Genomic DNA, 14,020 nt, shown 5'->3' with positions numbered 1-14,020 from the left:
TATTACAGGACCCAATCCATTTTTTTCAAAACAATATTTTTATATGCAAATAAAAGCTTTCTTGTTGAGGTAAAGCAAAGCTAAATAAGGAGCTGACACTTATCTTCCAACTCCAGATTAGTAAACTCAAAGGTAGGCTTGTCAAACAGTTTTTAAATCCACAGGAACCTGTTACATGCAAATGATTTTCTTGGAACACCCTGTAATAACATAAAGATTCATTACGGACCAATGATTACAAACAGGATGGCACTCCTTGCCTAAAGTCATGAGACACCAAGTTTGATGGTGCAGTCTATGTGCCTTTTTATATGAGGTCTATCTGTGCAGAGCATAAATACGTGATATTGAATCCACTAACCTCTGCGGCATCAGCAATATCGACCACAAGTCACTTGGCAGACATGCTGGTTTTCACTTGCTTCTCCTGCAGAAGTTGCCCCACCTTCACACTTGTATGGAAGTGTTCTCCTATGTTCCTGCACTTCTTTAAAAGCTCTGCCAAATATTCATTATTGTCATGGACCTTGGATCCCAGCCCCCAGGGCTTCCTTCACTACCAGGTGCAGAGTTTGTGCAAAATATCAGATGCCCTGAAAGAACCCCTCCCTTTATTATATTTGTGCCATTGTCTGTGACAAACCTGCATTTAAAACTACTTGCTCTCCTATCTACCTGCCAACCCTCCAGCATCTCTCTAATGGCTGATAGAATATTGGCCACTGATAGGAATCATCCATCCATTGGGTGTGCAGTAAAGTAGCTTGCACCCTGATGCTCTATCCATTTCTAGGTCCCACCAGTGTGCTGTCAGAGACAGATAAGAGTGCGTACATTCTTGGAGGTTCAGATGGTGGTGTTGAAATGCACGCTACTCCTCTTTGCCTTTACCAGCAGCGCTTTTCACTAAGAAAATAAGAAATTACTAGGGCTGTGCATTCGTTTAGAATGAATTAGGCAATTTCAACGAAATTGCCTAATTTGTCCTGGTTTGGGAGACCTGAATCCCGAAATGGATTTTTCCCAAAATTCGGGAAAAATTCATTTTTTGGGTTAGCGTGGGGGGGGGGGGGGGGCACATTTATTAAAAAAAACAAACAACAAAAACAAATCCAACCCAACCTTTCAAATTTACTTAATTACAAACCTCCCCCCACCATCCCGATTCCCCCCAAGACTTACTGAAAGCCCTGGTGGTCCAGCAGGGGTCCCGGGAGCGATCTTCCACTCTCAGGTGTCGGGCCTGCCAGGAATAAAATGGCTCTGGTGGCTCTTTGTCCTTACCATGTGACAGGGGCTACCAGTGCCATTGGTCGGCCCCTGTCACATGGTAGGAGCAATGGATGGCCGGAACCATCTTTGAAAATGGCGCGGGCCATCCATTGCTCCTTCCATGTGTCAGGGGCTGACCAATGGCACCGGTAGCCCCTGTCACATGGTAAGGGCAAAGCACCACCAGCGCCATTTTGATTAGTGTCAGCTGACGGCCTGAGAGGGAGAGATCGCTTCCGGGACCCCGCTGGACCACCAGGGCTTTTAGTAAGTCTTGGAGGGGATCTGGATGGTTGGGAGGGTTGTAATTAAGTAAATTTGAAGGGTTGGGGGTGGGTTTTTTTTTTTCAGTTTGAAAAATCTGCCAAAAAACCCCCCAAAAACGACCCGTAGGAAAACAAATTTTCCCACGAAGCGCCCGACCCGAAAGCTTAAAATGAAACACACCTCTAGAAATTACATACTGGGTCAGACTGAAGGTCCATTAAGCCCAGCATTTTATTTCCTACAGTGACCAATCCAGATTACAAATACCTGGCAAGTACCCAAACAGTAAATAAATTCCATGCTACTAATATAAGTAGTTCCCTAAGTCAACTTGAATAATAGCAGTTTATGGACTTCACCTCCCGGAACTTGTTCAATCCTTTTCTAAACCCAGCTATGCTAACTGCCTTAAACACATCCCCTAGCAATAAATTCTAGAGCTTAATTGTGCATTGAGTGAAAAATAATTTTCTCTGATTTATTTTAAATGTGCTACTTGCTAACTTCATGACATGCCCTCTAGTCCTTGTATTATCTGAGAGTAAATAACCGATTCATATTTACCCGTTCAAGTCCTCTCATGATTTTATAGATCTCTATCATATCCCTCCTCATCCATCTCTTCTCCAAGCTGAACAGCCCTAACCTCTTTAGTCTTTCCTTATAAAGGAGTTGATCCATTCCATTTATCATTTTGGTTGCCTTTCTCTGTAACTTTTCCAGTGCAACTATATCTTTTTTGAGATGAGGTGATCAGAATCGTACGCAGTTCTCAAGGTGAGGTCTTACCAGGCAGCGATACAGATGAATTATGTCATTCTCCATTCTATTCACCTTTCCTTTCCTAATAATTCCTAATATACTGTTTGCTTTTTTGACCTCTGCAATACACTGAGCCAACGATTTCAATGCATTGTTCACTATGATGTCTAGATTTCTATCCTGTTTGGTAACTCCTAATATGGAACCTGACATCGTGTAACTACAGTGCGGGTTACCTTTCCCCATGTGATCACTTTGCACTTGTCCACATTAAATTTCATCTGCCATTTGAATATCCTGAGTCTTCCAGTCTTGCAAGGTCTTGCTAAATTTCATTACAATCTGCTTGTGATTTAACAACTCTGAATAATTTTGTGTTATCTGCAAATTTGATCACCTCACTTGTCATTCTCCTTCCCAGATCATTTCTAAATATATTATCATTTCTAAATATATTAAAAGCACTGGCAGAAGTACAGATCCCTGAGTCACTCTACCTTTCTCCACTGAGAAAACTGACCATTTAATCCTGCTTTCTGTTTCCTATCTTTTAATCAGTTTACAATCCACAAAAGGACATTGCCTCCTATCCCATGAATTTTTAATTTGCTTAGGAGTCTTTCAAACACCTTCTGAAAATCCAAGCAAATGTACTGGCTTACCTTTATCCACATATGTATTAATCCTTGCAAAACAAACGTCATGGCTGTACAGGCTGAAGATGACCTTCTTCCTAAAGTTGGTCTGGAGGTTATTTAGGTATTACCATCTGCATGAAATGCTTAAAGTTGACATTCTCCACTAGCTGCAGAGGCTGCTCATCAAAAGCAATCTTTTCCCTGATGCTTCTGGTTACAACTTTTGATGCTGCCTGTCTCTTTCCCTGGGATAGTGCTACTGAACACCATAGCATTTCCTTCATGTTGGGTTGCCACTTCTGATGTACTGCAAGAGGCTGCTGGCCTACTGCCTGACTGCTGGAAGGAGCTGAGGACATGGGATCAGCTTGGGTCATACTCCTCACCTTTTAATTTATAATTTTTATTAATTTCCAACAATAACAAAGGATATACAGAACTATTAGTTTCAGTTAAAGTACATCTAGTATAGGGTTATATATTAGGAAATTTCAGAACATAACACCTATTACAATCAGGCTAAATAATTATATAAACCCTTATCTAGATGTTAATACAGGCAATCTGGGGGGACAAGATGTTATATAAGCAGAATATACAGGAAATTAAACACAAGATTTATTAAAAGCCTTGGAGTTAACTGGTCTTATCTCTACTTACGCCAGCCCCCCCCCCCCCCCCCCTGTAGGTTCTTGTGAGTGGGAGTCTAGAAATACACGTAGTTGCTCTGGTTCTCTAAATATATATCTAGCATTGTTAAATACAACCACACATATACATGGGAAACGTAGAGAATACTTAGCTCCCTTCACCCTTGCTTCCTCCCTCATCTCAAGGAATTTTTTTCTCTTAATTTGAGTGTTCTTAGTGAAATCCGGGAAGATTTTTATCGGATATCCATAGAATTTTAAAGTTTGATTTCGAAAAAATGTTCTCAGGATTAAATCTCTTTCTGAAGGGGTAGAAAGTTGAATAAACAGCGTTGCTCTATCTTCAACAACAAGTTCTTGGGATTGTTCCAAAATTGCAGTTAAATCAAATGTGGCTTCTTGATTTCGCTTTTGTTCCTCATTATTTATTTCACCAACAGCCTGAGCAAAATAATATATCTTTTCAATTTTTGGCAAATCTTTTTCAGCAAATTTTAACATATTCAAAAGATAACTTCTGAACAGTTCACGATGAGATAATAAACGCATTTTAGGAAAATTGATAATCCTTATGTTATTTCTTCTCAGCTGGTTCTCTAATATTTCCATTTTCTCTTTTTGATAATTCTCAGATTTTATTAAATTCACTTGTATATTTTCCACATTGGTTAACTTTTTTTCTATCCCTCCAATTTCAGTCTCTATCTTCTCAACTCTTCCTTCCAAGACCTGATTTTTTGAAATACTCTCTTTTACCATGCTGGTTAGGGAGACTATCGCCTTCTCCATTGAAGAAATGGCTTTTAAAATTTCTTCCAACGTTGTTTTAGAGGTCATAGATTTAGAGACCTCGCAGATCACTCGAATATTCCCTTCATCCCTCTCATCCTGCAGGGTTAGCACCCACAACAGCTCGATGCAGCACCTCCTCCGGTTGACCCCTGGAGCCCGCTCTGTCAGGGCTCTCCGAGGGCGACAAGCTTTCCTCGTTCCCTCTCTGGGGTTCTACCTCCGTGGAAGTTCCCGATTTCATTACATGCAGAGCAGATGGTATTACATCCAGATCTTTCCTCTCACTTGGTGGAGCTGGGGCAATTGGCGCGCCGGGGCTTAATGAGATCTCCGTGGCCTGGGAGCTCAGCGTCTGCTCGTCACTGAGGTCTCCAGCGGCCCCTCTCTCCAGCGTTAAAGCCACCAGTCCGGAAAACGCCTCCTCTATCCGAGGCTGCCTTGTTAGCGGAACCGGAGTTGAAGTAATATTTTTTACTTTGGCTTTACGTTTTGTGTGCGGCATAATGCCGCGAGGAAAATCAAATTGTTCAGGAAATATTAAGCCAAGAAATTAAGCTCACCTCAGGAGCACTGCGATTCCGTTCACTCCTCGGCGGCCATCTTGCCATACTCCTCACCTTTTAAATCATTTTCCTTGGACTGGAAGGAAGGGTGGCTTGGCTACTGCTGCCACCCTCCCCAGATGACTGTGCTCATAGATGTTGCTTCTTTAGGTGATGTAGCATACCAGCATTTGTAAGTTACCCCACTTGATTGTCTCAGCTTATATCCTTTGCACAGTAAATGCAGTGAGCCAAAACACAGGTTCTCCCTGACTTTGAAGTGCCTCCAAATCATGGATTTATTTTGTCATCCCTTCTTTATATCCTTGGTTGTGGATGATGGTACTGCAGTTGAGGTAGAAGATGGAGTCTGACAAACAATGCTGGGGAATTAGTCATAGTCTGTGCCTGTACTGCTTGCTCTTCCTCACCATCATCATCATCACTAGTTTCTTCAGTCTCCTCCATTGTAAAAGAGAAGGTTCAGAAGCTATCAACAAATCCTCCTGAACTCTCTTCAGAGAATAGCTCTGTAATTTCTTCTTCAGGGAGTCCTGTACATAATAATGGGGCAGATTTTCAAAAGGTTATGCGCTTAAAGCCCCGGGACGTGTGAAAGTCCTGGGGCTTGCAAAAAGGGGCAGGGAGGGGGAACGGGGAGGGGAGGGGGGGGGGGGTGGGCAGGGTCAGAGGTTCCCAGCACAGTGGCCATTTGCCACTGTGCCGGGGATCGCACACTGGCAGTCGGCCGGCGCACGCAACTTACTTCAGCCCCAGGGCTGAAGTAAGTTTTAAAACAAAAGAACAAAAGGGTAGGGGGAAAGGGCGGGGGAGGTAGGGGAAGGGAAGGGAAGGTGGGGTGGGGGGGTAGGGAAGTTCCCTCCGAGGCTGCTCCAATTTCGGAGCGGCCTCGGCGGGAATGGGGGAAGGCAGTGTGGCTTGGCGTGGGCTCGGCACATGCAAGGTGCACAATTGTGCACCCCCTTGCGTGCACCGACCCCCCAATTTTATAACATGCACGCGCATGTCCATGTGTGCGTGCTGGGTAGCGCTCGCACATGGACGCGCTCGCGCACGTTTAAAAATCTACCCCAATAGTTCTAGAACTGACTGTGTATACAACACTGAGAAAGTGACAATACAAGTGTGCACAGCTGAGACTACTACCTGCTGTATGCTGCCTGCTTTCTGCAGTGAGTTGCTCAAACTGTTGCTTACCTCTCTGGATTGAACTGGTACAGTTTTGACCAACCCAGAGAAAAAAAATCGACATTGTGTTCTGTAACTGCTGGTCCACTGCCACTCTCCCCATTTGCTCCCTCCTACACACAGACTCTGCTACACCCTCACCCAGGGGAGAAAAAAAAACAACAGCAAAGTGCCTGCCTGCCTGCCTGCCTGGCAGCCTGGCACTACTTTCCAGTACAGCATTACTGGAGCAGTAGGCAGCCAAACAGATTTTTACTAAAATTGAAGAAGTGACTGTGAAAACAGACCACAATATAGAATCTTCTCTCAGAACAAACTCTCAGAAGAAATGGTACAGCACATTACTGGATCCAGAGAGCAGCAATAGGATGACATTGAAAAAAGCTTCACTCTAACAAGTCGCCTCTGAAGTCTGTTTGAAATAAGTTCAGCCCAATACCCACTAGTCCAGGGCAAGGCTGTGATATAATGCTTGACTAACAGTGAAGGGTTGGCAGGCTGGCTGCTGTGCACAATAATATTTTTTAATTGTCAGCAAAATGAAGACGTGCACCTGTTACCATTCCATTCAATCTTATGAGCCAATAGACTCTTAGGACTGAATGGGGCCCATAACAAATGAAAGCAATGAGATATATTTAATTTGTGGGATGTCCCCATTCTTTTCGTAGACCCCCACAAATGAAACAAAAGAGAATCATATATTTATTTATTTATTTATTTATTTAGGATTTTTATATACCAACCTTCTCAATACAAGTATCAAATCAGGTCGGTTTCCATAGAACAAAACTGTCACAGTTAAGGCATTACAATAAACAGAGTTTCTGAACATAAGAACATAAATAAATATTACATAGACAACAATAACTCGTCAAAATAACGTGAATAAATATGGGGAATGGCTAAAAAAGGGGGTAGTGTAACTTGGGATATACATTTCAGATGTGATATTTGTTTAAACAAATGTACATTACTACCAACCTATCACTGCGATATAATTTGTACTTTGTTATCACAATGTCCCATTGTTCATCCTCATTCAACTAGGGCTCTGAGATGCCAATTAAATCTACCTTTTCATTCAGTGCTACACATTCTAACTCTCCCATCTTTTAGTGGTCTTCTAGCATTTGTATAAAGACATTTCAAAGTATGTACAGTATTTTATTTTAACAACCTACCTATCACTTGACAGAGGTAATTTGGAATCTTTCTGCTCTATTTTTTATTAAATGACACCTGGGCTATTTTAGCATTTATTGCAACCTATCAGGATGCCCTAACTTCCCTGTTCTATTAGTATTCTTGAAAGATATATCATTCTTAGCCTACACTTCTGAATGACTGTAGGTTGTCCCTCATCAAATAGTTTAAAAGTTTCTCTATCTCCTTTTTTCAGGTTAGTGCCAGCAGCCTGGTTCCGGTCTGGTTAAGGTGGAGCCCGTCCTGTCAAACAGACTCCCCCTTCCCAGAATATTCCCAGTTGCTTACAAATTTAAATCCATCTTTCTGTACCATTGTCTCATCTACACATTGAGGCTCTGGAGTTCAGTCTGTCTCTAGTGTTCTATGTGGGGAGCATTGCTGAGAATGCAACCCTGGAGGTTCTGGATTTCAGTTTCCTACATATGAGCCTAAATTTAACCTCTAGTACCTTCCTCCTGCACCTTCCTATATCAATGGTTCCTACTAGGGATGTGAATCGTTTTTCAACGATTAAAATTATCGTCCGATAATTTTAAAATCGTCATAAATCGTTAAAAAACGCGATACAATAGGAATTCTAACGATTTATCATTAAAAAATCGTTAATCGGGTTAGTGCGCCCTAACGGGAGTTAGGGCGCACTAACCGAAAATGATACAAATTGACACTTTTCAGGTCAGTTAGGAATGAATATGTATTCCTATTGGCTGGCTGCCCTCTTATTTATTGATGTTACCGAGGTTCCCACTGAGGTGATGGTTGGGGGGATGGGAAATGGAAACGGTTGGTAGCTTGACAAAAAAAGTAATGTGATCAGTAATGTGATCAGTCAATGTGACTAGATCACATTACTAGAACACAACACTCCCTGATACCGGGAGTGTTGTGATCTTCCTGCACGCAGTGCCCTATCCCTGATACCAGGGGTGTGATCTTTCTGCACACAGTGCCCTAACCCTGATACCGGGAGTGTTGTAATCTTTCTGCACACAGTGCCCTAACCCTGATACCGGGAGTGTTGTGATCTTCCTGCACACAGTGCCCTATCCCTGATACCAGGGGTGTTGTGATCTTCCTGCACACAGTGCCCTAACCCTGATACCGGGAGTGTTGTGATCTTCCTGCACAAAGTGCCCTAACCCTGATACCGGGAGTGTGGTGATCTTCCTGCACACAGTGCCCTAACCCTGATACCGGGAGTGTTGTGATCTTCCTGCATGCAGTGCCCTATCCCTGATACCAGGGGTGTTGTGATCTTCCTGCACTCAGTGCCATATCCCTGATACTGGGAGTGTTGTGATCTTCCTGCACACAGTGCCCTAACCCTGATACCGGGGGTGTTGTGATCTTCCTGCACTCAGTGCCATATCCCTGATACCGGGAGTGTTGTGATCTTCCTGCACACAGTGCCCTAACCCTGATACCGGGAGTGTTGTGATCTTCCTGCACAAAGTGCCCTAACCCTGATACCGGGAGTGTGGTGATCTTCCTGCACACAGTGCCCTAACCCTGATACCGGGAGTGTTGTGATCTTCCTGCACTCAGTGCCATATCCCTGATACTGGGAGTGTTGTGATCTTCCTGCACACAGTGCCCTAACCCTGATACCGGGGGTGTTGTGATCTTCCTGCACTCAGTGCCATATCCCTGATACCGGGAGTGTTGTGATCTTCCTGCACACAGTGCCCTAACCCTGATACTGGGAGTGTTGTGATCTTCCTGCATGCAGTGCCCTAACCCTGATACCGGTATCAGGGTTAGGGCACTGCGTGCAGGAAGATCACAACACTCCCAGTATCAGGGTTAGGGCACTGTGTGCCCTAACCCTGATACAGGGAGTGTTGTGATCCCTGTATCCCTGTTCAGGCACTGAGCAGGGATACGGCACTGCATGCAGGAAGATCACAACACTCCCGATATCAGGGTTAGGGCACTGTGTGCAGGAAGATCACAACACTCCTGGTATCAGGGATAGGGCACTGAGTGCAGGAAGATCACAACACCCCTGGTATCAGCGATAGGGCACTGCGTGCAGGAAGATCACAACACTCCCGTTATCAGGGTTACGGCACTGCATGCAGGAAGATCACAACACTCCTGGTATCAGGGATAGGGCACAAGTTCTAGTCACATTGACTGATCACATTACTTTTTTTGTCAAGCTACCAACTGTTTCCATTTCCCATCCCCCATATATTGTCAGTGGGAACCTTGGTAACATGAATAAATAAGAGGGCAGCCAATAGGAATACATATTCATTCCTAAACTGACCTTAACTGACCTGAAAAGTGTCAATTTGTATCATTTTCTGTTAGTGCGCACTAACAATGGTTAGTGCTCGCTAACTTCCTGTTAGCGCGCACTAACTCCCGTTAGTGCACACTAATCGGAAAAACCGATTTTTTAACTAAAAAATCGTGCCAAACACGATTCTCTTCTCCTGCCAGACGATTTCGATCGGGCACATGATTCACATCCCTAGTTCCTACATGTACCAAGACATTTGGCTCCTCCCCCAGCATGCTCTAAAATCTTATCTAGCTGGCAGATGAGGTCAGCTACCTTTGCATCATGCAGGCCTGTTACCAAGCAATCCTTATACCCACCATCCACCCAGCTATCTACATTTCTTTTTTTTTTTTTAACTTTTTATATAAACTAAAGGCGGATACTCACAAAAACAAATAACAATATACCATCCAGTTGTGTCTTAAAAACAAACATGTGTCTTGACCACATATTACAGTATTAGCAGGAATAAATGCAGCCTAGAGAAAGTAATACATTGAATACAAGTCATCTTGTTCACAGCACATACTAAACTCCTCCTCTGTCAGTCAGATATTTTCAATAAGTTTCCTGCAACAGACTCTTTTGCTGACCCACCTACCTGACATCATCAACGGAGCCTCAAAGCTCTGAGACAAGCCACTGCTGCAGCTCACTGAAAAGAAGAGCCAAAGAGGATTGCCTCTGAGAGCTTCTTTGGGAGATTGAGGGACTGAAAATGCTTGATGTATCCTTTCCTATTTCCACCATCTGAGGTAGAAGTAAAAATACAATGAACAGGCAACACTCGATCAATGCTACCCGCAGTCAGAGGAAACTTTCTCAAATGTTTATTGGTACCTGCTAGATGTATTAATTATTATTGCTTAGGGATGGTACAGGGAAAAAAGGATAATCTTTTTATGTTGATTAATTGGTTCAGTAACCAAGAACTGGTTATGTATATCACAATTTAATAGTTGACAGGAATCTTGATTTAATATGCATCAGAGAAACCTGGTTAAAAGGTAAACACTCTGTAGTAATTTCTCAAGTCTGTTCCCCTGAATATCATTATTGAAGTTTACTATGATCACACAATTATTTATAAATTAGTTAACTCACCGTTAGGGGATGACAAACTTCAGAAGCTAATTTACGATGACTTATCTGACTCTAATTCTCTTCTTACTTTCTTTGAAGGGAAGCTCTCCAATTTAAGAAATCCTCTTGTAAAAAATCTTACACATGTTAAAAGAACTGAGTTTATTGATGATAAGCCTACTGAAATATTACCAGATATGGAAAGATCTGTAGCAAACTCATCATTGGCAGTTACTGATAAATCAAATACTCTCTTATGGAGATATAATATATTGTGAAAAAGGCGAACAAAAATTCAAATACATCTTTGGACACTTGCCCATTGCGTTTAATAAGAATGCTACCTAATATGGTCTTGATAGGCCTCAAGATCCTAGTCAACTCTTCTCTTGCTTCCTGGAAAGTCCCTCAAATCTTAAAAAAGTGGTGATCACTCTTATTTTAAAAAATGACGATGCAGACCCCAGAAAATGTCTAAATTACCAACCCATTTCTAATCTTCCATTTATCTCCAAGATATTAGAGAAAGTTTTTATTACCCTACTTACTGAGTTTATGGAAGACCGGGTTGTACTCCTCTGCAGCATGAATTTCCTGAAAAGCCGTAATCATGGTTTGGAAATCATCCCATCCTAAGACAGAAAGATTTAGCCACCAGGTGCGCTCAATCAACAAAGTTTGGGAAAGATTAATTATCAACTCTATGTCTGACAGGGCAAGATATTCACTCCCATAACTCTGCCTGACAAAGTTTTAGAGCACAAGAAATAGTCCAAACGACTATAAGTATTGTAGAAAGACAAGTAATGTGTATAGACTCTGCTGCTAGAGTATTTGGTCCTCCAGACATCTTCCCAGCTATCTACATTTCTAATAATCGAATCTCCCACTATAACCTAATCTAATCCTAACCTTTCCCTCCTGGGCACACAGCCCTGGAGACACATCTTTAATGTGAGAGAATAAGGCACAACGAGAATAAGGCATCACCTGGAGGACAGGATCACTTCCTGTCACACCAAAGTGATTGTCTCCTGCCAGGTGACTTTGCTTCTCCAAACCAGCACAAGGGCTGCTTGATTGGAACTGGGATAATTCTACTATATCCCTGAAGGTCTCCTCAATATACCTCTCTGTCTGCCTCAACTCCTCTAGGTCTGCTATTCTGGTCTCCAGAGATCAGACTCCTTTTCTGACAGCCAGAAGCTCTTTACACTGGGTGCATACATGCAACCTCTCACTGGCACTGGATAGTCCACAACTCACTGCTGGACTTCTGTCTGCATCTTAGTTTTATTAAGTTGATACAAGTTTTAAAGTGGATTATTGAGTAGGTATGCCTCTTAATTTAAGGGGATTTAAATTATTTGGTGTTTTTTAAAATCAAAGATTTTAAAATTGATAACTAGATGACTTCTGTTATTTGCAAATGACCAGCAACAAGACTAAAATTAGTCAATCTCTAAAATCATTGTTATTAAAATCACTATTTGAATCCTATTTTGAATATTTTCCTCCTAACTGGGGAGGGAGCACAAGGGTTGTCTATTTAATAGAAAAACATCCCAGTGTGGGTAGGAGATGGGGAGAGGTGTGTGTAGGAATCAAACTAGTGACTCATTGCCCAGGAACCAGTACTCTCACCTTTCAAATCAAATAAGTGATTTTTGCAAACTGAAAGTTCAAATACTACTTACAAACAAATACTAATTTATATAAGCTCACAAAAATTTAGCTGAAAGGCTATTATTTCTAAACTCTCACAATTCTTAAGAGGCAAACAATACTAACTCATACAAGCTCACCAAATTAACCCATATCCTATTTCTAAGCACACATAATTGTTAACAGTAACAAACAAATACTAACATACACAAGCTCACAAAATCTATTATCTATAAACTCACACAATTTTTAACAGTGGTAAACAATATTAACTTATAGAAGCTCACAAAATGAATCCATAATCCTATTTCAAAACCCACACAATTCTTAACACTTGCAAACAAATAATAGTTTTAAAAACTAACACACAATAAACATAATCAAGTAATAGTTTAATTCTTTGTGAAATTTTTTTAAAGTTATAGATGTTCTTTTCCAGCAAGTCCATATTACTACCAATAGGTGATGATAGTTCAGAAGCTGCTGATGTAATTGGTTGCTGACCAGGAGCCTGCTCTTTCCTCCTGATCTACTCTTTCTCTAGGCTTCTTATGCTCCCATTCTGCTATCCAAGCCACCAGCATCTCTTTCCAATAAGAGATGTAATGGCAAGATATACTCCCATTTACCCTTGGGTCACAGAACATAGCCAACATGTAACAGTCCAGTCCTGTGAGGGATTTGAGATGATTTTGGAGTTGAAGCACCAAGACTCGCTGAGCATTCACTGCTTCTACCAAAAGCTCTGTATGGTCTTCTCCAAGAGGTGAACTATGAGGATATCTTTGCCAATGCTGATGGAATCTGAACTCAGAGCATCTGTGACATTCTTAAAGAGCTTCAGAATGTTCACCAACTTGGCACCAAGGGTAACTCCAAACCAATGTCAGTTTTCAATAACAACTCCTGAAATGGTGTCTGTTTTTCAAATAACCTCTGAAGCATGTAGTAAGTCTGTTCCCCTGAATATCCCTGTTGATTGTAATTTCAGCCTATTAGTTACAATGTGAACCGGTATGATGTATGCATACTAATACCGGTATATAAAAGTTTCAAATAAATAAATAAATAAATATCATTATTGTTGGGACCAGTTCTGTTCAATATCTATGTGAGCGACATAGCGGACGAGATAGAAGGTAAGGTTTGTCTGTTTGCGGATGACACTACGATCTGCAACAGAGTGGACATGCCGGAAGGAGTGGAGAGAATGAGATGGGATTTAAGGAAGCTGGAAGAGTGGTCGAAGATATGGCAGCTGAGATTCAATGCCAAGAAGTGCAGTCATGCATATGGGGTATGGAAATCCGAAAGAACTGTATTCGATGGGGGGTGAAGGGCTGATGTGCACGGAGCAGGAGAGAGACCTAGCGGTGATAGTGTCTAACGATCAGAAGTCGGCAAAACAATGTGACAAGGTGATAGCTAAAGCCATAAGAATGCTGGGCTGCATAGAGAGAAGAATATCGAGTAACAAAAGGGAAATGATTATTCCCTTGTACAGGTCCTTGGAGAGGCCTCACCTGGAGTACTGTGCTCAGTTCTGGAGGCAGTATCTCCGAAGGGACAGAGACAGGATGGAGGCGGTCCAGAGAAGGGTGACCAAAAAGGTGGAGGGTCTTCATCGAATGAATTATGAGG

This window comes from Rhinatrema bivittatum, chromosome 10 (genome assembly GCF_901001135.1).
Source record: "Rhinatrema bivittatum chromosome 10, aRhiBiv1.1, whole genome shotgun sequence".
NCBI classification, from domain to species: domain Eukaryota; kingdom Metazoa; phylum Chordata; class Amphibia; order Gymnophiona; family Rhinatrematidae; genus Rhinatrema; species Rhinatrema bivittatum.
Note: the sequence above shows the minus strand (reverse complement) of the source record.